Source organism: Symphodus melops, assembly GCF_947650265.1.
Source record: "Symphodus melops genome assembly, chromosome: 20".
NCBI lineage: Eukaryota > Metazoa > Chordata > Actinopteri > Labriformes > Labridae > Symphodus > Symphodus melops.
This window is the reverse complement of record NC_136710.1, coordinates 15332129-15356240: the sequence shown is the minus strand read 5'-3', so window position 1 is coordinate 15356240 and position 24112 is coordinate 15332129.

Here is a 24112-nt window from a genome sequence, read left to right as displayed (position 1 = left end):
CATTGTCACTGATGCCAGGTAAGACTTAAATAAAGGCTGGTAAGCAGTAAACAAGCATTTACCCAAAGCTTGCTAAAAAGCTGCTGCTCTTATCCACCAAACATCTTCAGAACGTCACTACTTCCTTTGACAGCATTTCTTTCATTTACTCTTCCTCTTTAAAATACACCTTAGCAGTAAATTGTCAACAATAATCTTATAAACTGTAATCATATCCTTCTAAAAAAACAAAACAGGTTATTTACCTTGACGGGTTCGGAAATGAGAACTACTTTCTAATTAGACCTTGGTGCGTCAATCGTTTTTCCAACCTACTTCAGATGAAACCACACTCACTATGGTTTGGTACAAGCCTCGACAGCTGCAGTACCATCGAATCCAGGCTCCCATGGTTAAAGAAAATATGACAGCCACAGTACTTGTTAATGGCATCACAGGAAATGGTAAATGGACTTGAGCTTATATAGCGCTTTTCTAGTCTTCTGACTACTCAAAGCGCTTTTTACACTGCAGGTCACATCTACACACCCATTCACACTGATGGCTACTTATATGGGCCATCCAGTAACTAATTCCATTCACACACATTCATATGCCCCTGACACAGCAGGGGGAGCAAGTCGGGGTTCAGTGTCTTGATACATAAGACATGTTGCTCGCAGGAGCTGAGGATCGAACCCTCGACCTTCCGATTGAGGGACGACTCTACCAACTGAGCCACAGCCCCCCAGCCGAAATGAGTACACTGGTTGTCAATCTGCAAATGAGAAATAAATAGCTTAGATTGCTTTTTCCAAACCATATGTTGATTTGTGTGTTGTTTCATAACGCTGACAGTTAATTCTGCAGGGTGATAGATTAACAGTTTGAGACAAACATACCAGATGTGCAGTCTGTATCATTTCACAAGTTATAACTGGTAGGTGAGCTAATTTGTCAGCCATATGATTGCAATAAGTTCCAAGGTTGGCATTACAGCAACGTGGTTATAAAGTAAGTCATACGACGGATAAAGCATCAGTTTACCACTGATGTCATAGTCAGTGTGTTTAATAGAAATATTTCAGGGTTTAAAGTGCTGACGAGCTATGCACACATTCTGTGTCCCTTACCACATATTTTCCAAGCAACTGCAGCTGCCATATGGACTTGGTGCACCAGAAACTTGAGTGATTTGGGTTTTTATTTTGCGAGCATACAATTGCACACCAGTGGAATGACAAACAGGAGCAATTTGAGGTTCAGGGTCCTGGCCAAGGTCACATTCATTTGTGGGCTGATGTAGGTTGTGATTGGACGGCCAGCAACTTGATTGTTCCAAAATGTGTTTCAATGTCTCATTTAATCTAACATCTATTAAAAACCGCTCACCAGAAGCATTTAAGACCTGCACACCTCAGTGCTTGATTGACTTAAACCCTGTGAGAAAGGCTGAAGAAACACATTCATAGAACTTTCACGTGTAAATGGTAAATGGACTTGAGCTTATATATTGCTTTTCTAGTCTCCTGACCACTCAAAATGCTTTTACACCACAGTTCAAACCTACACAGCCACACACTAATGGTAAAGGTTGTTATGTAAAGTGTCCATCAGTATTAACTATTCCCTTCATGCACATTCATATGCCGCCAACAAAGCAGCGGGAGCCGCTTTGGATTGAGTTTCTTGCCCAAGGAAACGTGAACGTAGAACGTAGAACATAGGAGCGAACCATCTCTGCCCACTGAGCCAGGTACCCCTCCATGTGAACATATATCCTACGTGGAGTTTGGTGACATCATGTTAAGCCTTGCATGGCTCACACACCTCCAAACTGGGTGTGGTTTCTAATAAACTACATCATATAAACCAATAGCTTAAGGCTTATAAAGCGAATGATACAGTTGGTTTACTTATTCCCATGATGCTGCAATAGCCTTCAGATGATGATATTTTGTATTTGTAATATAAAATAGCTAAAAACAGGGGCGGTAATAGCATCAGTTCTAGTAGCAAACCAGTAGCGATAATGTTCCATGGATGGCTCACCACTGGTGCTAATCCATGGAAACCAGCAGCAATATTCCCCTCAAAGAGGAACTAATGCTAATCTAATGGCTGTTAAGCTGTAATGAGTTTGCTTGCTTCTTTGCAGTCGAGTTTAAAAGAGGCCTGTTTAGACTATCGGGACTGCTGTGGTCCCCTTATCATTACATGCTCATCATTACTCCTGCTAATCTGTTCTGCTCAATGCACACACAGATGAATATTAATGCCACGGAGGATGATAGCCGTGTGTTCGTGTGTGTGTGTGTGTGTCCCGCATGAACACACAGACAGATGCAGATAGGCGCCAAAAGTTAGAACGGCACACGCACAAGCACACAAAGAGAGACACGCACACCCGTTCGTGCTCTCTGTGCTTTGCCAAGTGAGACGACTGAGCCTCCTCTTCTCAACTCCGTCGAGGAAGAGACGCTTGGTACTTCGCACACGCAGAAGCACACACTTCGGTTTATACTTTATCAAAGCAGCAGAAGGATGGAAGGAGAAAAGAATCAGTTTTAAGTGCAATCAATAGAGAGATAATCCCTCAAATTAAATTTTGAAAAGCTTTACTGCCGATGCCCAACTTAAAACCCAAGGATTGGCCCACTTGACTTACCAATGAAACAATCCTCAAGTAAGACGCAGTTACCATGGGAATAAGCGAAGGTCAAGGATAAGAGGAGTGCGAGGGAGAATTGGAAAGGGAGCGGGACGACACTCTAAATCAAAGAAATATACCCAGGAATCTGCAGAGTGAATAGGGGTAAAAACTGCAAGTGATTACAATGTGACTGCGATGAACATGGTTTAGCACCCAGAGAAGAGGAGGCACCTGGAGCAGGGATGTCTCGCACCTGACAGACCTGAAATGTCATGTCATGATCAGTAGAGACGAAGGGTTAAAAGGTCAAGCTTTCTGATTGGATGCAAAGGCCTTTATGTGTGAAGGCAGACCTGGAGGCGGACAGATAGCTCTGGCAGAGAGTAATTAAACCTCAGCAGCAGAGAAGAAATTATCAGGCGAAAATCCGTGATTTAACAGTACTGTTGCTGCCAGCTCTTTCTCTGTGCCTCAAGATTGCTCTTATTGCCCCCCTCTCTCTAATTTTGCTCTGCTCTCTATCTAACTCAATTTCTCTCCCCTTTCAACACCTGACTCTCACTCGTCTTTTGTCTTTGTTTCTCTTTTTTCTCTCCCCGCGCCTGTTTTCCACCCATACCTCCCTGGATCTTTCACTTCCTGCACCTTTCTCCCTCCATCTCGGAGTGAGAAATATGTTACAGTTAATAACAGGCCTGATGACAAGTACAGCTGCGATCTGCAAATTCAGAGCCGATGGAGTAAGAGAAAGGAGAAGAGCGGGAGGGGGGGCGGAGGAAAACGGTTAGAAAAATAGCTTGCTTGCACAGTGGGAGGGGGAGTTGTACATTATTTGGCTTGAGGATTTAACTGCGTTAATTTCAGATGATTAACTTGTTAATATTCCTGAGTAGATAGCCCTTGCTGTTGTGGAGAAGAAAAAGCCCTGTAATGCCGTCTGCTTGTCACGCAAACAACTCCCTAACGTCCCCTAACCCCTCTACCACACGAACACTTAAGGCACTTACTGTAAATAACACATCTAAGGCCGCAGGAAATGAACAAAGTGGGTTGTGTTTGTTTCAAAAGCTGTATCTCTTAATATAATCCTCAGCTGCTGTAGAAAGATCTCTTTATTTCTCACTTCACTCATAATTTTAAATAGTAAGACAATCCTCAAGTAAGACGCAGTATACTTTACATTTGTTCCAGTTAGAACAAATGTACCGTTTAATTGACCCATCCCCTTACAGCATTTGTCCAATCAGAATTAAACAACCAGAAATAGGCACAGCAGGCCTGTCAAAGTGCAGATGTCTTCACATTGTTAAACTGCTTGCATAAGGCTCTATTCGGAGGGACACCCTGTATGTTTGTAGATATGACTTTAAACTAAATAGCCAAAGGAATGAACCATGCGTGCATCACCAACAGGCTCGCTAATAACATACTGAAAATAATCTCCAAGGTGAAAACAAAACTTAAATCAAATTATTAGGCTACAATTATGAAGGACATGAAAAATGTCTTATTCAGCAGATACATAGAGTACACTTTATTCTGTTCTTCCAGAGCAGGGGTCTAAAATACGTCAGAGTTCTCAGTACCTCCCTAAGAGGTTAATGATTGTGTACAAAAAAACCCCAATAAAATTAACTGCAACTTGGAGCCTTCTTCCACTTAAAGCAACAATAAGTAACTTCTCCATATTTAAAAAGTAGTTTCAAAGGTTGATTCATGAGCACAATAACTTTCAACAGGGAGAATGGCGACAGCTTGACCTGGCTGCCTCTTTACTGCAGTTTTAACCTTTGGCAGTGGGTCGAGGTCTTCTCCCGAGACGTGCGTGTGGCTTTAATTCACACACCGGCCTTCAGTTTTAAAAGGAAGCCATGTTAGCTTGTCTCTGTTCTCTTTTATACAATGCCTAAGGCTAAGAAGAGAGTGATGGATGGAGCTAATCAGAGGAAAGAAAAGAGAGTGACCGAGCAAGAAACAGACATTACATCCTTGAAGATATCATTCATAAGAGATTGCAACATAACGTTAGGCTGTACTGTCTCACAGGGGTAGGTGTAACAGAACAGTCATAAGATGAGTTGCAGATGCACACAGAAATCTTTGATGTGCACTGAACCATATTGTCATGCTTTCAATTCAACCAAATGTGCACATTTCTGAACTCCTCTCGTACAAAATTAAAGGATATGACTATGAAATGTAAAAGTAAAAGGTGCTGCTCTTATCAATATCTGACCCCAACCAATCACAGCAAAATAACAGCAACTTCTAAATGATTTGACTCCTGAGCTAAACTGAGGAGTCCATTAGCAAGTCAATGACAGACAATGAAAGTGGCATGTTTTGCCCCATTTGTAATACCTGTGCTTCAGTCATCAAAATGAACAACGTTGAGCGCTGCCACACTCAAGTTTATGTTAACTTTACATGGGACTTCTCTCTGTGCAGCATGAAATGAACTCACAAGGTGAACAAGCTCAAAGCAACACTCTCAGCCACTGTCATTTTTTCAAAGTAGCTCCCAGATAAAGAAGAAAAGGTTGGTTACTCCTGCCTCTGGAGTGTGAAAGCTGATCCCTGGTACTGTATAATATTTAAGTTTATAGTGACAGTAGCCCAACATGTTTTCCAGCCTGTGCTATTATAATGGATTAGGGAAACGTTACATTCTAGGAGTCACAACTCTATCAAAAGAAAATCTAAAAACATATCCTTAAAGTATTTTTTTGCTTACTTCCTTTTTTTTCTTACCCTACTATAACTGTCTTCTATCAACTGTCTAAAAATTAAAATTCACAAGAATATTTGTCTGAGCCAAAAACATCTTATAACACTTATTTAATGCCATGTGGTTCATAATAATAAGTGTGATAAGAAGTTTTTGACTAGAAATTAAACAAATACACTTAGATTTAAGCTCTTGCAGTGTTCCTTGTGTTTCAAGCAAAGCACACTATGTACTTTTAAGAATAGACTTAAAACTTTTCTTTTTGATAAATCTTATAGTTAGGGCTGGCTTAGGACCAGCTCATAGTTATGCTGCTATAGGCCTAGACTACCGGGGGAACTGGCACCAGGATCTCTTATCTCTCTCTCCCTCTTTCTCTACCAGCATTCATATCTTATTACTGCTTGTCACTATCTTTATATTCTAACCTCTCCTTTTTCTGGGAGCTCCTGAGCTCTCTTAGGTTCCTTGGGACTGTTGATGAGGATGACCTGCCCGAACAATTACTTGCTGTTGTCATAGAATGCAATCCCTGACAAACAGGAGGTGGGGAGGGGGGTCTCCTGAGGTAAGGAGTGGAGGTAAAATAAACCAATGCAGGAGTAGTAGATAAAGACTGTTTCCCTTTATATTACTGCCACGTGTAGTTTTACAGAATCACAATCTATCCAAAGAGTGGAGAACATCAAACATCATACTGACGAATAAAAAATGTTATGTTTTCTATTAGTCTGAATGGTGTTTGATGAGAGGTCATAGTGGCCGTGTGCAGACACTCTACGCACCGTGCAACATTATATAAACTTGACCACCTCCTTGACCACTGGCTGGAGCTGATCATCCTGATTATACCCTAACCCTTTGAAAACAAATACTAGGGGTGTGTCAGGAGAAACTCCAGGTGAAGTTTGAGGGAAACATTTGTTACTTGCGTTTACACATCAGCTCCTCCGGAAAATATCAGGAGTTTTTTTTAGAGTGAGAGCCTGACTTTAAGTTCTTTTGTTGACTTGTTGTCAGTTCATTCTGTTCATGATATTTAAAAAAAAACAAAAAAACAAAAACAAGTTCAGACCAAAGTAAAGACTTTATTTAACAAGAACAAAAAATGCCTACTTTTTCAAGTCCAAAACAAAAGAAGAAACACCTGTGAGCCACGAGGAAAAATTTCACTGAACACATGTAACGGGACGTATGGTATGAACTGACAATACTGGGGACAAAATAAAACAAGAAACACTGTAAACCAAAAGTAAAATGGAGAAGTAACAATGCTCACAAGACAGAGAAAAACAAGGATGATAAATTACAAAATAAAACAGGAAATACTAAAGACGAAACTTGGAAATAAAGCAATACAAAATGCACCCAGAGAAACAAGCAACACAAAGCAAGAAAGAAGGAATAATACAATGTGAAATCTTAGATAGATAGATAGATACTTTATTGATCCCGAGGGAAATTCAAGAAAAGAATCTTAACACTATGACAAACAAAATTTAAAAAAAGTAAAAAGAACAACTCATGACACCCTTTCTGAGGTGTAACTTTCTGTCTTGTGCACTCACTAACACACAAGAAAAGTATACCAGGATAGCACATCATGGATAGGCAGCACACCAAAACATTCCACTCGCTAGCTCAAGACGCCCAGAAAAGATAAACAAACCCAAGCAGACTTTACATAAACCGCATTCTCAGAGAAATTCCAATCTAACCAGCAAAAACAAATCTGATACTGTACTGATGTTCGGGAGTGTCAAGAGGATAGCAGTTTATTTCCAAAATAGTCTTCTATTGTTTCATCTGCCAGTGTGCCAGGATCCTCTCGACATTAAAAACAAATTTCACTGTGAAACTGAAACTATGCTTTCTGACAAAGACTATGCGTAACTAGCTTCAGGGTGGTCTTGTGGTTAAAGGGTCCCGTCGCTAAAGGATTGTGGGTTCACAAACATCTATGATTCAGAAGTGACATAAACAGAGGAAGACATTTGAGCATGCTGTGTTTCTGACAAATTGTGCAAGAAGGAAAATGCACATGTCAAAAAGTACAGCATTTAGTGAGGAGACTAGGTTTCTTTCCTCATGTTACAGGACTATTGCACCGGCCTGTTAGAAGTAATACAGCTTGTGGTTGGTTTAGCTGCTGTATAAAGCGCTGTTGCTCTCTTTAAAGGAGACTTTTATGTCAAAGGACACTGCAAGTCAAGTAATAATGAAACAATCACTGCACATTGAGCATAGTCAGTTTAAAATGTAATATACACAAATAAACATTTGTATTACTTACTGTGCATAACCAAAAGCTGTTCCTGCAGAACATTTCATGAAGGGAATATCTCTTTCAAGTAAATACAATTCTGTTTTGCTATAGTCTGTCATACTGCCTTCATGGTAATAAGGTTTAATATTGTAAAAGCTCTTTGTACGTTTTACTAGAACATCCTGTCAGGGAAATATTTGCCATTGAATATACTGCTTAGGTAATACTGGAATATTTCCAGCAATGCATTAAAACATTAAGTCATAATATGTGGGAAAATATGAATGCGGGCTTAAAAGTATTGTAACAATGCATCAGGTTCACTGAAAGTGGATTTTGCTGCTTTCCACCACAGAAAACACATACAGAATGTAAATGAATGTCGTGGTGGACTGTCGTCTCACACTGTATACGAGTGATTCATTAATGACACACAACGCACGCTTGTAATTGTTAAGCACGGTGCTCACACTGTACGAGATAAATTGGAGCATTGACATCGTCAAAAAAGTTTACTTTGAAATCTCATTGATAGAAGTTGAAATAAAATCTGTGTGTATTACATTTGTGTCATATGATAGGCTCAAACATAAACAGACCAAAATGGACTTTTGCTAGGATGACCAGATGTCCAATTTGCCCATGACATCCTCCGAGTCCCTGCAAAAATCTATGAAACACTCATATGTCCAGGTTTTAAACAGTCCCTGTTTTGGTCTAAAACCGACAAGAATACCAAGAAATGACAGCACGCTTGAAACACCGGTTTGTCTATTTATGTGGCAGTCAATTTTGTTGCCACGGTTGTTGTTGCTGTTTTAACCAATAGAAAAACTCCACTTATGCACCATGTGTCAAAGTGAATTGTCTGGACATGCTTCAGTCAATTACTGGGTTGCAACTGTTGCTAATGGTTGGCTTATCATACCAACAGAACCTGCTGAGTAACAACAGGTAGGCTAGCTGTCGTACTAAGAGCAAAGTCAGCTTTTACCAAAGAGCTCCATGACATTTACAGCTTCCTTCACAAAGTACCAAGCTGTGAATATGCTGCATTTTACACACACTGCAAGTGTCCATTGTAAGTCGCCCATCGTGGAAATGCAGACATGCGAAGCCATATTTAAACCAGCAAACACAAACAGTTGAGTCAGGCTGAAAGTAGTTCTGTCACAGCTTACTTCAGTGAAGCAAATGTAGGTAACAACCAATTTAAACTGCTGCTCAGGAGGAAACCTTTTCCCAAACACAATAGACTTCGTCAACTAACACAAACTAGCTTGCAAGCTAAATCCTAACATAACAATTATTACCTGGATCCATAGCTATCCTGCCAACACTTCTCTCCTTCATATCTTTAATAGACAAAGAAAGACATCAAACAAGCAATGCCTGCTGTTGTCAAAGGTGATGGGGGATCTGCTCTGTGAATGGTGCAGGCGTACAACCAAAATTTGAAACGTGCAAGAAATGTCAGTCAGACATCTGTAAGATCGGGTCGGCCTGAAATCATTCGTGTTTCCCTAGTTTAAGACGACCTATAATTTCAAGTAGCTAAAAATGATCAAACATTCCCCCGTCTGTTCTCCTTTCTTTCCCAGATGTCTTCAATATTGACATGAAATCATCAGCCAAACTCGATTGTTCGGAACCAACACTTTTATTATTGTGGACCTACATTGAAAATAGCTGTCGACCAGTGGAAAGGATTATCCATCTTAGATTCTTCATTTCGATCAAAGAAACTTCCAGTTTTGTAGGGGCTTTTGGGTATGGCTGCCAAACTTGCTGGATTAGTCTTAACTGAAGATTGCAATTTGCTCTTGCGATTGGTGATGAAGGGAGCTTTTTGGATGAGCAGTGCTCATCTTCTCGGGCTTGTTTGTGCCTCAGCTTGTTTTGCATAAATTTCTAAGACTGAGATGAAAAATTTCTACTTATAGTTCAAGTAACTGATGCGCAAAAAATATGCAGATAACATTGGCAAAGCATTCTTGGTGATTCTGAAGGTGAACCCTACTTGCTGAGTTCCCTGTTCTGAGGCTGAGCCTTTTTTTCTCTGACTTTTCCTGCAAAAGTGGAAGGTTTCTTTTTCCCACAGACACCTGCTGTATCTGTTCTTGTCACTGTAAATGTCAAGTATCTCAGGAATTTCCAAAGAATGTTCTGGAACTTTGTTTACTGTAAAGTCAAACTAATTAACAATGGGAGACTTGTTCTGTTTTGCAAAGAAGTGTGCAACATGTAAGATAGAAAATTGTTTTCATCATACCAATTGGTGCAAGTCACACCTATTTCAAGTCTTTAATGCATCATCATTGCCGCTAGGTATGTGTGCATAACAAGATGAGAGGGTGCAGAGAGAGTCAGGAAGTTTTTCATGTGAAGTTCAAAGTTTAGGACTAACCACAGGGAGGCGGATTTCTACCTGCACACATTTCCACGATCAAATTGTGTCATGAGACCTTTCTCTAAATGATGCCGGGCAGAGTTCAAAGCAGAATCCTGTTCAAAGGAAATCTGATTTAATTTTCCCTCAGTCAAGTCTAAATGTGATCATGCCAGAGTCATCCTGGTTAGCACCACACCCTTTGAGATGCTCAAGAAAGCGAGCTTTTGGATCCCTAAAGACACTTTTCAATCCATCAAGAAGGATTTCACACCACTTGTGCCGTGGCAGCCTCCCTTTAGCTTGTGCAGGTAGTAGCACTCTGTGAGAGTAAAATTTTATTCAAAATGTCAGTCTTACTCTCTTCACAGCTCTCTGGCTTATTCCCCGATTTGAAACCTACATTGCTGGCTTAAAGGATATTAAATCAAATAAATTCTTTCTTCAGTAGTGTACAGTTTATTAAAAACACATCAATCCTTGTGTGATAGTGATAGTAGCTTGGATCCTTAATGGTTAAACCCATAATGTTGCATTGGAAGATTACTATCCCTTTTGAATATAATTGTTATTTGACAAAAACTAATTTGGCCTTTGTCTGATTGTTTTTGCTTCTTCATTTAAGGAAAACAGGACACCTAAACCAAGCTAAAATTGGATTTTTGCAAAATGGATCGAAGCCCCCTTTGAAGGAGTTATGAAAAGGAATCCAAATCAGATTTCTACACATGCACCTTTATCTGGTACTGTCAGATTTCAAAGTGCCTTGTGCACCACTTGCAATGTGACACCCAACTCCAACGTCATATCCAGATAGCTGGAATTACATCAGAGCAGTTGCAGTGAAATATCTTTTTCAATTGCTGAGATTTTTTTGTGGTGTAATAGAAGGTTTCTGCACACCTACGTGTCAGCAAAATTCTTTGGAAGGCAAGAATGATGAATTCCCAATTCTCTGCATGCTGTAATGGCAAGTCCCATAGTGCACTGACAGCTACATCGATGCAAATTCGCTGGTCATGGATGGAAACTAATCTTATAATTTCATGCCTTTACCGTGTTGTTTGCCCAACATTGTGATTTTTTTCTGGCCTGTAGAAATTTTGCAGTGGTCCACTGTGTTCTCGTGGTCACATTTGCATACACATATGCATAATACATGCACAAATATATGAATGAAGATAAAATCAAAATCACATTCTTAACATTATGTGAGTACTGGTACATGTTTTAAAGAGGGAAGCTACCTTGGTTTTAGGTATTGTTATTTGTCAGCTGTTAATCTCATGGTTCTTCCCACTGAGATGAAGTAATAATGATAACTAGAATAACTTACATGAAAATTAATCTTTGCATCATTGTATTTCTTTGTTTTCATTTAATCAATAAGCTTTTGATCGTAAATGGCACAAAACATAACACAAGACACAATGATGAGGTGGTGTAGATCTGCACATGCAAAACCTGAATCATTCACTTGTGTCCGATGTGTCACTCAGTGACTACTCTCTGCTTGCTTCTTTCCACTGCAAACATTGACATTTTCTCCAAATGAAAAGCGCAGGTGTTGCCAATGAGATTTGGGATGACTCTGTTCTATTCAAGTGCACCAGTAAGCCATGACGGAGTGACAGTGAGTCAGCATGTACAACACTAGAACCTTGAAACTGAAGCAGCTGCAAGGAAGTCAGCCATGTTTAACTTTATTTTTCATACCTGATTTTTTTTTTATTTTTTTTTTACTGTGGCCAACCCCAATGTTTTGAGAGCAGCTTCTTAAACTTTATCCTACTATTTGAGGTATCTATAATCCCCACAGATATATGTAGGACACATTTTGTCATATCTATCTGGGTCTGTGTCAGACTGATTTTCTGTTTTAAAAAGTCCTTTTCTGGGGGATATTTTTAAATATTAATTGGGGCAATTGTGGCTAACCAGTGGAAGGCTGGTTGTTCGATCCCAGCTCCAGCAGTCCAGATGACGAAGTATCCTTGGGTAAGACACTGAACCCTAAATGGCTCCCAATGGTGTCCATTTTACATTTCAGCCTCTGCATACAGTGTGTGAATATGCTGTGGCTGGCTGAATGGGACATAATGTAAAATAACTTTGAGTGTCCAGAGCTAGAAAAGTGCTGTATAAGCACAGTCCATGTGTGTACGGTTGTTTTTAACAGAAGCAGTGGCGGTGTGTTAATAAAGATCTCTTAGAAGCTGCCCCCTCCAAAATCCAAGAGAAGAAAGTCTACTTAAACCATGAGCTTAATAAACATGGACAAAGCTGAATGACGTCACACATCGGTTACTGAAGGAAGCTTTGAAAGCCTGTCCATGGCGGTGACCATGCAGTAAATGCCGTCTTATCTTAAATTTCAGTTAACCTGAGGACAGGCTGAGAGCTGGAGCCTATAGGGTTTTAAACCTGACAAAAAACTTCACTGCACCCACCTGTCAGTCAGGTCAGTCATGCACCCCACTGTACAATATATGGTGATGAAGATATGAGCTATTCAGATCAATTTGGTTTTTCTTCGTTTTAACCAGTCTACAAACATGTATATTTCTCCTGTAAAAACTGGAATTTTGAAAACAATGCGTCTGATAGCGTGTCTTTATTGCCTGTCAGCATCCATTAAAAATAGGTTCTGAACATACAGTCTGTTACCTGGTTAAAGGGATACTTCACCCATTTGCATGAATCTTTGTATCATTAGAAACATGGTAGTAGTGTTGAATGGTCATGAATCCAACCCTCATTTTGGGGGTGGCGCCGGTGGTTCCTTCGAAAATTCGCCTATGGGATTTTTGCATTGGATTTTGGATCATTGCAGAAAATAAGCTCCGTGTCAAACACATATTTCTGATGCATAGCTGTTTTGTTCAGTGGGATAATCTTTACAGATGAACATCATTTATATGAAGTTTGAAGAGTTAATGCAGCCAAGAGAAGTAAAAAGCTAACGTTATGCTCTAGCGAACTACACTGCGGTCAGTTTGTAATGACGTCACGACCGTTTTGCTTCATCCATCTAATCATCGGATTTGACAAGCTAGTGAAACGTTAGCTTAATAATTTGCTTATTAACCTAATATTTGCAAGAACACTGAAAAACATGAATAGAAACTGTAAGGAGGATTAGGGAGAGAGTTCCAGGTGTGATGATGTGTAATGTGACCTGGTGACCTGAGGCTTCTCTCTTATTGGTTTGTCTCAAATTTCTTAAAATACAAATATTTGATCATCACTCCTGCTTTTTAGGAAACTTTTTAGAAAAAAACTACCTTTCCTACTGTAGAGATGCTAAGAAATTTCTCTTAAAGGTGTTAAATGTAACCTTCAAAAATACTGCATTACAGAGATACCGCATGGCCATCAGGCGGACTGCACCAGTAACCTGTCGCTCGCTCTCCCTCGCGTGCTCGTCAAACATACACAAATGAGCATTAACATCGCCCCTGAAACACTGGATGTTTACTGGCATTGTGTTTACAGAGGAGGTAAGATGTCATACACGTTTTTTTTTCCGCCTGTGGGAGCTCCTATAGGATGGATAGAAGTGTGTGGAGTGCGGCCTCTGTCTGTGCAGGTGTAGACTGGGAGTGTGTGATGACTTTGTAGATTGTACTGTGGATTTCTATAAGCGGAGTGAAGTGAGGAGGACGTTGAGAACGCAAATAAAATGACACTTCCTGGAGCTTTTGCGGAAAAATCGGACCTGGGCAAAATTGTATATCAACACAGATAGACAGTGAACCTTTAATTTATTAGATCAGTTAAATGTTTGCTTATTTGTGGGCAATAAAACATGATTTATATATGTAAAAAGTTACCTTTATATGTAACTTGTAGTTATATACAGTATATATAATTTGGCTGTGAGGCAGTTCTCCTGAAGGCCATGCAGTATCGCTACAAACGCAGTGTTTTTAAAAGTTACATATAGCGCCTTTAACTTAACAAAGGCTTCATTGTACTGAAGTAAATGTAAACCTACATAATGTAAGATGTCTATGAAAAGAAAAACCACCAAATCTATTTTACTGAAGTATGAGCGATAATCTTTTATAATGAAGTCAAGAACAGTGAAGAAAGCTTTTAGAAACGATTCTCAAGTATCTGCTGTCTGATAAAAATCTTCATCATACTGAAGATTTCTATCCGACTGCAGCTCATGACTTGCTGCTCTCTGATGTTACAGAAAAAGACAGATTACCGCCCCAAGTATATCACATCAATCCAAAGCGAAAAAGCACCAAGCACTTGAGGATTTTTGTCCGCTAGCCAGCCGCAGTTACAGCATGTTGGTCATCATAAACACAAAGAGGACACGGCCAAGGATCCTTCCCAGTAAATAGCTGTAACCAACCGTTTGTGTTTACATCTGCTGCAGCCAAAGAGAGTACACAAAGAGTGAGAAAGAGGAACAACAAGTGTGAACAGAAATGCTGCAAAACGGGCCAAAAAAAAAAAAACGAGTCAGCCACCCCTCCATCCTCAATCCCCTAAAATACCCCCCAACCCTGCTGCTCTAGCTCTCTTTCTGCCCACTGCCCAAAGAGAGGAAAGTGAATGAGTCACCCGCCTCCCTCTCTATCTCCCCCCCGCCTTTCTCCCTCCCTCTGCTCTTTATTGAGGCAGCTGCACCCTTTGACCTTTACGCTTGTGGAATGTGTGCATGCTTATGTGTGTGTATGCTTGTGTGTGTGTGTGTGTGTGTGTGCGTGGATAGTGGTGGTAAGGGCCGACGGTAAAAATGGAGGAGAGGGGTGAAGGCAGGCAAGAGAGGACAGAAGAGGAGGGGGAGTTGGTAAGTTTGGGAGTTAGAGGGAGGAGAGAAGGTGGGGGGGAGGTTTTTCGCTTTTTCTCCCTACTACAAAAGCTGTCAGGATGAACAATAAGCATGGAGAATGGTGTGTGTCCAGAGAGGCAGTGAGCCGTGTTAGTGTGTGAACCGGGCACAGAGAGAGAGAGAGAGAGAGAGAGAGAGAGAGAGAGAGAGAGAGAGAGAGAGAGGAAGGAGAAGGGAGAAAGACAAATGATGGAAGATGGAAAGTAGAAGAAAGGAGGAAGGAGAGGAAAAGAAGACGATGAGACAGAACGATACGAGGAAGACAGTGTAAAGGGAGGGTTTGAGAAGAAGAGAGAGAATGACGGGAGAGCGGGATGGAGAGACAAAGGAGTGCAGAGGGGTATTTGTTTTGTCTAGCAGCACTCTTAAATACTGGACTTCCGTTGCCAAAGGAAACAGAACACAAGGCCCAGTATTGGGATGTGTGTGTGTTGTGTGGCCAGCATACCAAAGGGGGCCTTCTTCTCACTGTACCAATGACATCAGTATGTTTAACGCTGTATACTCACCAAGTCCTCGTTAAGGTTATTTGTGCGATAGCGTGTATCGGTGTGCGTGCGTGCCCTGCGTTCAAACCACGGATGTTTGAAACCACACCGTGCAGCTGGCTGCAGACAAAGGTGTTTTCACCATGCTTTGTTTCAAAGATGCTGGTGTGTGAGTGTTTGAACAGTTGCAGGGGCGGAAGAGAGCGGGGGTGTTGGTACTTTGAATGCTGTGTGTGAGTGTGTGCGTGTGTTTGTTCGTGTGTGTGTAGAGGGGGGGTTCAATGATAGGGTGTTTTGCTTTGAAAAAGCAAACTGAGGTGGGGAGGAGGTATTGATTTTCAAGCTGGTGTGTGAGGTGTGGTAAGTGGTCGGTAATAGCGGGAGAAGAGTTTTGTGAAGTGGGGCAGGTTAACAAGTTTGGCTGCTGGGTAGAGTTTCTATCTCTGGGATGGGGTCAGCGTTGATGGGATGAGATGAACGTGGGTCAAAAAACAATCCAGGGTCTCTAAATCGGGCAGAAAGATTAGAAAACCTTTAGAATAAAGCTTCTCCAAAGACTTTGCGCATCACTATTATGCTTGAAAAAAAAAAAAAAAAAAAAAAAATCGGAATTTTACACAATTACTCCTGAAAAACACTAATGTAAATGTCTGCTTTATTCATTTATACATAAAGCACATTATGCACCAACACGAGCACATTAGGCACACACACGCATCCCCATAAAGCATTTATACACTTGAGCACTAAACGCACATGCACACTTTTGAAAAAAACATGCAATAATGTACACATGTTCACGTTTGAGGCCATGGAATAGAATACCTTTGTGCTGTCCAAAGAATTATGCAAACGCATGAACATTTTACAAATCACACTTGGGTACAAATTACTGACATTATTATAAGAAGAACCTGCAGATGCTGTATCCACATGCATAGTGATAAAGTGTGCACTTGTTGATACGTGTTGCCATCTAAACAAACACATTATGCATGCCCAGGTCCTTGAACAAATTACATTAAATGCATCCAGAATGTATGGTAAAACATACATAAAAGACATAAAAGACCAGGCCAAGAAAATGTAATCATGCATTTACAAAAAAAACCCTACCATTATCACTTTTTGAAGCTTCCTCTTTTTTTTTTTTTAAATAAAAGAAAGATATGCATTAAGGGAACTCTATATGTATACATTTGCTCCATACATTGCACTTCATTTCAGCTGCATTAAACCCTTGTTACACCTACATGTAGCATTAAATGGGTCTTGTGTGATCTGATCAAAATGGACATCTCTTAGTACATCTGTTCACACCGGATATTTAAATTCATCATCACATGAATCTCACTGACCACCTGTGACAGGATCACACTTATCCGCTCGACATGCAAATTAACGCCAACATAAATTTCTTTTAAATTATCATTAATTGATGAAAAAAAAAGTGAGGAAAGGGGAGAGACAGTGAGAAGACATCCTAAATGTTCTGCATTTCTTCGATTGTCGCCATTAAGGCATGGTTCCCGTTTGTGCATGCATGTATCATGGGTCTATGTGATTTCCAAGGTTTTTCAATAGCAGATTCTAAAGCTGTATTTCCCCCTTAGGTATGAATAAATTATGTAGTTTAAATTAAATACAAAAATATGGATTACAGTGTAACCGAAAATATGAACGCCTGTTAAGATCAGATTCCAGAGGATCCATGAGTGGAGCATTCTGGTTCTGCTCCATCCGGCCTTACCCACTGGGTCCGTTTCTGAAGTGTTAGCACAGCAGAGCAGAGCTATGAGAAGCTGGATGTGAGGGTTCACAACATCACAGGAGAACTACAAGATCACATGGCAGCAAAGAGAACAACACACTAACTCCTTGATGCTTTATATTTGCGTGGCTAGACTGCTTTTTATTTGGTGTTTTGAAAAAAAAATGATGGGATACACCAGTGTATGCATGAACATTGCACTATATTTTGAAGAAGTTTAGCTTTTTTGTATGTTGATATTACTGGTAAATCAGTTGATTCTGAAGGCAACATTTACTTCGAATGAACAGATTAAATGCTTTTAAAGTTAGTGTCTTTGTTAATGAAGTTACATTTTTAAGTAACTGTGCCCACCTCTGCATAATAAATAGTAACTTACATGAAAAGTTCTTTGCATATTGTCTTTTTGTGTACTGTGCATTACCCTTTGTGATTGGAGGGGAAGTTAAGGACACTTCCAGATTGTAAGTGTTATGAACCCAGAAGCAGCACACTTAAGTACAAAACATATAATTACAGGCTTTACTTTTTTCTGGAGCAAGGTGATGGAAAAAACAAACAAACCAGGAGTCCAAAAAGTTCAGAATCCTGAACGGTCAGGAACAAACAGAAAAGTGTGACTCAAAAGTGTAAAAAAAAACCCAAAAACACTCACATACAACAGAAACACCAAACTCCAGGAAACAGTACAGTGTAAGAATAGGCTCAGGATGTAAAACAAGGAAGTAGCAAGGAGGTAGCAAGATTGGAAACTGGTAAGCAGTCTGTAAAAGCAAACTTTCCAAGAGGGCGAAGACAGAAGAAGGGTAGGCGGAGTCGAAACCGTGTAATCAATCCAAGAAGAGTCGCTGGAAAGTCTTGCATGAGAGTATCTAGTTGAACAGGAGAGCCTTAAATAGTGACCTTGATAGTAGATGAGAGGCAGGTGAGTGCACAGGTGAGTTGAGTTGGCTGATTGGTGGGCGTGGTTGGCAGGCTGAGTGGAGCTGAGGCAGGCTGAGTGGAAAAGTACTGAGTGACTGAATGCAGACAGGTGAGTAGAGACAGCTGTGGACTGTTATAACACTTGTTCTACATGTTTTTCTTGCACAGCCTGAAAAAATAAAGTGTTTGTCCTGCATTCAGATGTCTAATTGTCAGTCGAGTGTTTTAATCATAGTTAATGGAGTTGAGCTTGTATAGCATTTCTATAGTCTTCTGACAACTCAAAGCAATTCATACCACAGGTCACACCTACCAAGTCACACCTATTCCTACATTGATGGCAGAGGTTGCAATGGAAGTGTCCATCAGTATTAAAGCTCCCATATTCTGCTTTAGTGTGTTTTCCAGGTGTCTTGTGCATGTTAGGCACATCTATGTGCAAAAAGTGAAAGTCAGTAGAGATGCAGCTTTTCCTAACTCTTCCTGTTAGCAGTAGCAATAGCTGCATGACACTCGGTCCCTAGCCCCCTGAAAATTTGTGGTGTGACATCACAAGACAAAGGCGTCAATGATCCAAGCTAATTGGTTCGTTTCAGCAAGCACAAGCTCCCCTCGGACTGACTGTAGCATTCCCAATATGGTAAAAGAGGACAAAGTCAAACGACTGACCAATTACGAGAGAGCAAATCAGCCGACTAATCAGATCAGACTTGGCACACGTGGGGACCCTGCTAGGGGTTTTTTGTCTTCGTGAGGGGATTCTTAGCGTTGTAAATAAATGCATGGAGCGGCAGTATTTAAAAAAACAGAAAAAAAAAATGTTTGAACATGAGTGATTGTGAATGTACTTTAGTAGAGACATGAATTAGATATGAACCTCCAAAAAGGGCAGAATATGGGACCTTTAACTCTTCCATCAGACATATAGCTGTAGGAGATCGAACCCCAAACCTTCTGGTTGACAAACGGCAGACTCTACAACTGACCCACAGCCGCCCCATGTGTTTCTTCAGTGTGCATATTGTAGTGTATTGGCTAGATTCTGAAGCAAAAGTTCTCCACGAAGGAAATGTAACTTCTTTTTTTCTTTCTGGCTGCCCCTGTGAATCACAGGTAAAGAAGATGGTAGGTTTTTGTTTTGTTATGTGGGTGCCTTCAGTTTTCGCACCCAGCAACAGCACTGTGAAACTTTTCCACAGAGTTTTTGTAGTTTGAGAAGGTTAACATGTACAGTGGGCCATGAATGAGGAGTTGCAGAGGAACAGCCTGCTGGACTGGAAAAATATAATCCTATTTTAATGAGAAAACGCTCAAAAAATGAACTGGACTTATTTCCTGTATTACAGTAGTTTTATTGAAAGAAAGCACTTTATGACCCAATTGTGTAGAAGGCTATGCAGTGTTTGCATTGAGCACATAAATAGAGGAATGGACCTGTTGGAGTTGATAGAAACCTGGCATAAGATGGTTGTGCCTAATCATGTCAATGTGAAGGTTTACAGCCATGCATCAATGTTTTCATAAAGCTCCATTTCCCCCGTTCCACAGCACATTGTGAATGTATTCAATGTGAAGATCATTTTGGAAAAGCACTGTTTTAAGAGCTGGAAAATGCCAGTGGAGCGTGTATCGAAGGCCTCATTCAACAGACCGGCTGCCAGCAGTAGTTAAATGCTGCCTATAGTGTCTGAGCACAGAGAGGAATAACATCCTTAAGACCTGTGAAATCCTCGGCTGCTTCTGTCCTTGTTTGCCGACATGCTCAATCTATGTTTTTGTTTTTTTTCCTCTGACGAAACAGGTGGTCTCTGTATAGATCCGACAGCCCACTCACCCCCCTCCCTCACTCACACACATACACACACACATACGCACTCCTTCTCCCTTTAGGTTTCCACCATAATAGCTAAAGGATGGTTTTCCTCCCTGATGCTTTCACGGCATTCCCTTCTCCCCCATTCTCTATCCTCCTCTCTTTGGCCCACCCTCCCCTCCTCCTCACCCCTCACTATTACACGCAACAGCTGCCAGTGTCTTTCGAAGGAAAAATGATGCTTGTCCAAAACAAGTGATTTCTTTCTCTCTCGCCTCTCTCTCTCTCTCTCTTTCTCTCTCCCTCACCCAGCCTCCTTCTGTGCCCTCAGCTCCCCATCTCTATCGACCAGCTACTCCCCTCTTCGCTCACTCTTCCTCTGTCGGCATTCGAAGCGTGTAGCACATCACATTCAGGCGGAGAACAGTGGTGATGGGAGATTTCCTGTCTGCCAAGCGTGCACATATGAAGGTCCCAGGTTGCCTTTATCATCTCGAACTGACAGATACACTGATAGCAGCTATGTGGTGCACCAAAGCACACACATACATACATGACTTGGCCGCTACATCACGCTCATTGAGAGCAGATTCGTCCACTGCTTCACGGGTCAGAGTGATGAGGGGGAAAAACTGACAAATCTAGCCATGATGAGTTGTCCTGTAGTCATTCCAAATTGTCCAACATGAAAGTTTGACAAGATAGAACACTTCAATATATTATTCCCCTCTTTTTTGTGGCATTATTTGTAGATGTTGTCCTTTGGCTTATATGGACAGGATGTGGAATTGAAGTCAGGAGATGAAGTCTAAACAATATTTGATAATATAAATTAGATGAGCACAGCGCCTCAATGTCCCCTCATCTACTCAGGACATTGGTGTTTCATTCCTTTGTGAAACAACAAGTAGTTGAAGTGGGTGTGATCCCATAATGTGCAGACAACTTGTGATAAAAGGGACATATTGTGTAAAATATATTTTATATACATTTATTTGGGTCACCTGAGTATTTATTGTCCCAAAAAGTTTGAAATAAATCCATCCAGCCCTTTGTTTGTGGTCTGCATAAGTCAGACAGAAACAGACAAAAATGCTCCGTTTTAAATGTTCTCAACTTGAGACATCACAAATTGGATTGCATTGAAAAAAAAAACAAAGAAAAAATAACAACTCCTTCCCATTGCCTGTTTTCTCCACCCATGGTCTCCACCCTCAGCTTAGAGCGAAACATTTGTATAGGTCAGCCATTTTTATTGTCTCTACAGAGGAGTAATGTCTACTGGGAAAACTCAGAGGAGGCTCATTGCATTTAAAGAGACACACACAAAAACGGAGCATTCTGAGAGAGCTGGTTTATACAGGGTCACAAACCTCCTTTGGTGCTTGATTCATGTTAAATGTTGACCAAAACGCAGCACAGATGTTTCATTTAGACTAAAGGGGACTGTCTCTGAAACTGTTAAAAAGGGGGAGAACAAGTCCTCTTTAAATGTTGTTGCATGCCAAGAGTCAAAGAATGTGAAACAGTTGTCTGTTGTCCCTTTGCCTTTGTTAGATATGACAGCTGAAGAGAGAAGAGAGTGAAATAGACATTGGGTAAAGGGCTTGACTCAGCGACCAATGTGTATACCTTTGTGTTAACTGTCCCACCAACTTAGTTTAACCAGAACCCCTTGACTGCTTTCATTAAAATCCTAACTCCATGTTTTAGAAGTATTATACCTGTCTTTACTACAGAGCCCTGCACATGCAAACATGTTGGAAAGGTTGGATATGCTGTGATTTCAGGTGTCTGTTCTCGTTTTCAATGAATTGAATACACACACGGGAATTTGTAAACTCAAAACAGCCCTTACATACAGTTGTAGAGAGGATAAAACAATTGCAACACATAATAGAATTGTTGTTGTTGATGATGTTGTTTGAGATCTAATCAAAAAAACAAACGCCACACAAAGAAGAAGGGACACACTTGAACACACACACGAGAGCAGTGGTACCTATGTAATAAACTTTCAAAGGCTCTTGCGAGGCTTGAGGTACAATCGAAGGTCTAAAGGATAAGTGTGTGCGTGTATGTGTGTATTTTGCGTTGTATTCACCTAGGTGTTTAAAGGGTTTGTTAAGGGTCTTGTTTTATTTTGTCCTCTGCGGCGGTGAGATAGAGGGAATTTCATTATGCAAATCTATGTCTCTCTGCTGATGAGCATGCCCTCAGGCTTCTGTCTCACACACAATGGCACTCACACACACACACCCACGCACACACACACACTCTGTCTTCGTCACACACACACTCATGCATATAAATACTCTCATCCATGCAGTCTGTCTCTTTTACCCACACTCATACACACACACACACACACACACACACACACACACACACACACACACACACTCAGACACATACATGCTCAGACACTCATGAAAACATGCGTGACTGTGCCACACAGACACAGTCACGCATGTCTGAGACTGGAAGCACGGCAGGGGAGTGTGTTTGTCTGTGTGTGTGTGTGTGTGTGTGTGTGTGTGTGTGTGAGCTTGTGTGTGGTTAGACTAAAGGGGGATTTTAAGGTTACAATTCATTTCGAGGTTACAAACCATTTCCCCCAATTCTCTTGTACATGGCTGCACTGGATACCCCTTGACACACCAACACGCACACACACACACACACACTCACACACACACACACACACACACACAGTTATGAATATGCACACTCATGGTAGCAACCACAGGTATACAGAAAAGCACAAACACATGAGACGACTCCAAGAAACACTCGCAAGAAAAATTACTCCAAAAAACATGTGTGCATGCAAAAGGTCAAATTACACTCACACACATATACACACAAAAGGGAAGCCCTACCCCATGTGGATGTGACCCAATGACCCTGCTGTCACACACAGTGCCCATCTGCCACAGAGAGGCACAGAGGGAGGGGACAAGTGGGGAGTGGGGGAGATATAAGGTAGGGAGGAGCAGGGGGTAAGTGAGTGCACCAGGGGGTGGGGCAGCTGGGCAACTTTGGACGTAACAGAGCAAAGAAAGAATGTGTCTTCACGGTGCATTTTGAGTCCACTTTTGCACAGATGTGCTGTTTGATGCCTAAAGAAGTTTTAGTGGTTTTTTGCACCCCCTCCATACTTTCTTTACGCCCTGCTTCTCCATACCAACACAAAGAGACTCACACATACACACACACACACACCCACAAACACACACACACGCACACCTCAGGAACAACATGGAGCCCTGTAAGCCTTGGGCAGATCTATCGAGGACCTACTGTCCATTAAAACAGGAGCCGTCTCAGGCTCTATGGTAAATAAAGAAAATATGCATGGAAGCAGGCCGGCGACTGCAGAACAGATGAGAAACAGAGAGAGACAGGAAACAAAGACATCAGAGGCAAAGGAGGACTGATGGGGGAGGGAGGAACTTGCTCTCAATATATTAGGTTATATTCCTTTTTGTATATATATATGTAGCTTAATTCTGCTGGCTTATTAAATACTTTTATCGGAAAAATTCCTTTAGAAAACATCAGTAAGCGTTTTTTTCTTTTCTAAGTTCTGAAGATTTGAGCATTTCCTTGATGTGAAAACTTGTAATATTAATAGAAAATCTGTTCCTTCTCAAAAAGGAATTTGACTTCATGGATGTTTAATGGAACTTTTTGGATCACAAGCAGAGCTGCTAAACTGAAACAAAGACAAAGACTTTTCTAACTATTGCAGGGCAGATATATGATTTGTTGTTACAAGAAGAGGTTATTACCTTTTTTATTGCATATCATATATTGACATTGACTGCCAATATGATGACAGTTCCTCTCTGGGCAAAGCTGCTTGCAAACAGCCTATAAAACCTGCAATAAAGTTTTATTTTCTGTGCAGCCAATGTTTCACCATTCTTTTATTCTGGTATGTTTTTGTGATTTTTTTATTTATATAAATGCCAGCTATAACCACAGAAATTATTGCAAACTGACATTCTGTGACTCAAAATATGAGCGCCGGCCTTTGAAACTAATAAATGTAAATTCTTTTTTTTAATGGGACTGGCAGTGGAGGAGGAAAAAGGACAGGGGAAGGAGATGAAGTGCAGGGAAGAAGGCACCCAGGCCTGCTCCCCGGAAGAGCAATGGCAGAGGGGGGGAAGGTTGAAGAGCAAGAGGGCAGGGGGTGTGAAGGATATCCAGAGGGGACCAACTGTAGTGGTGTCAGACGCAG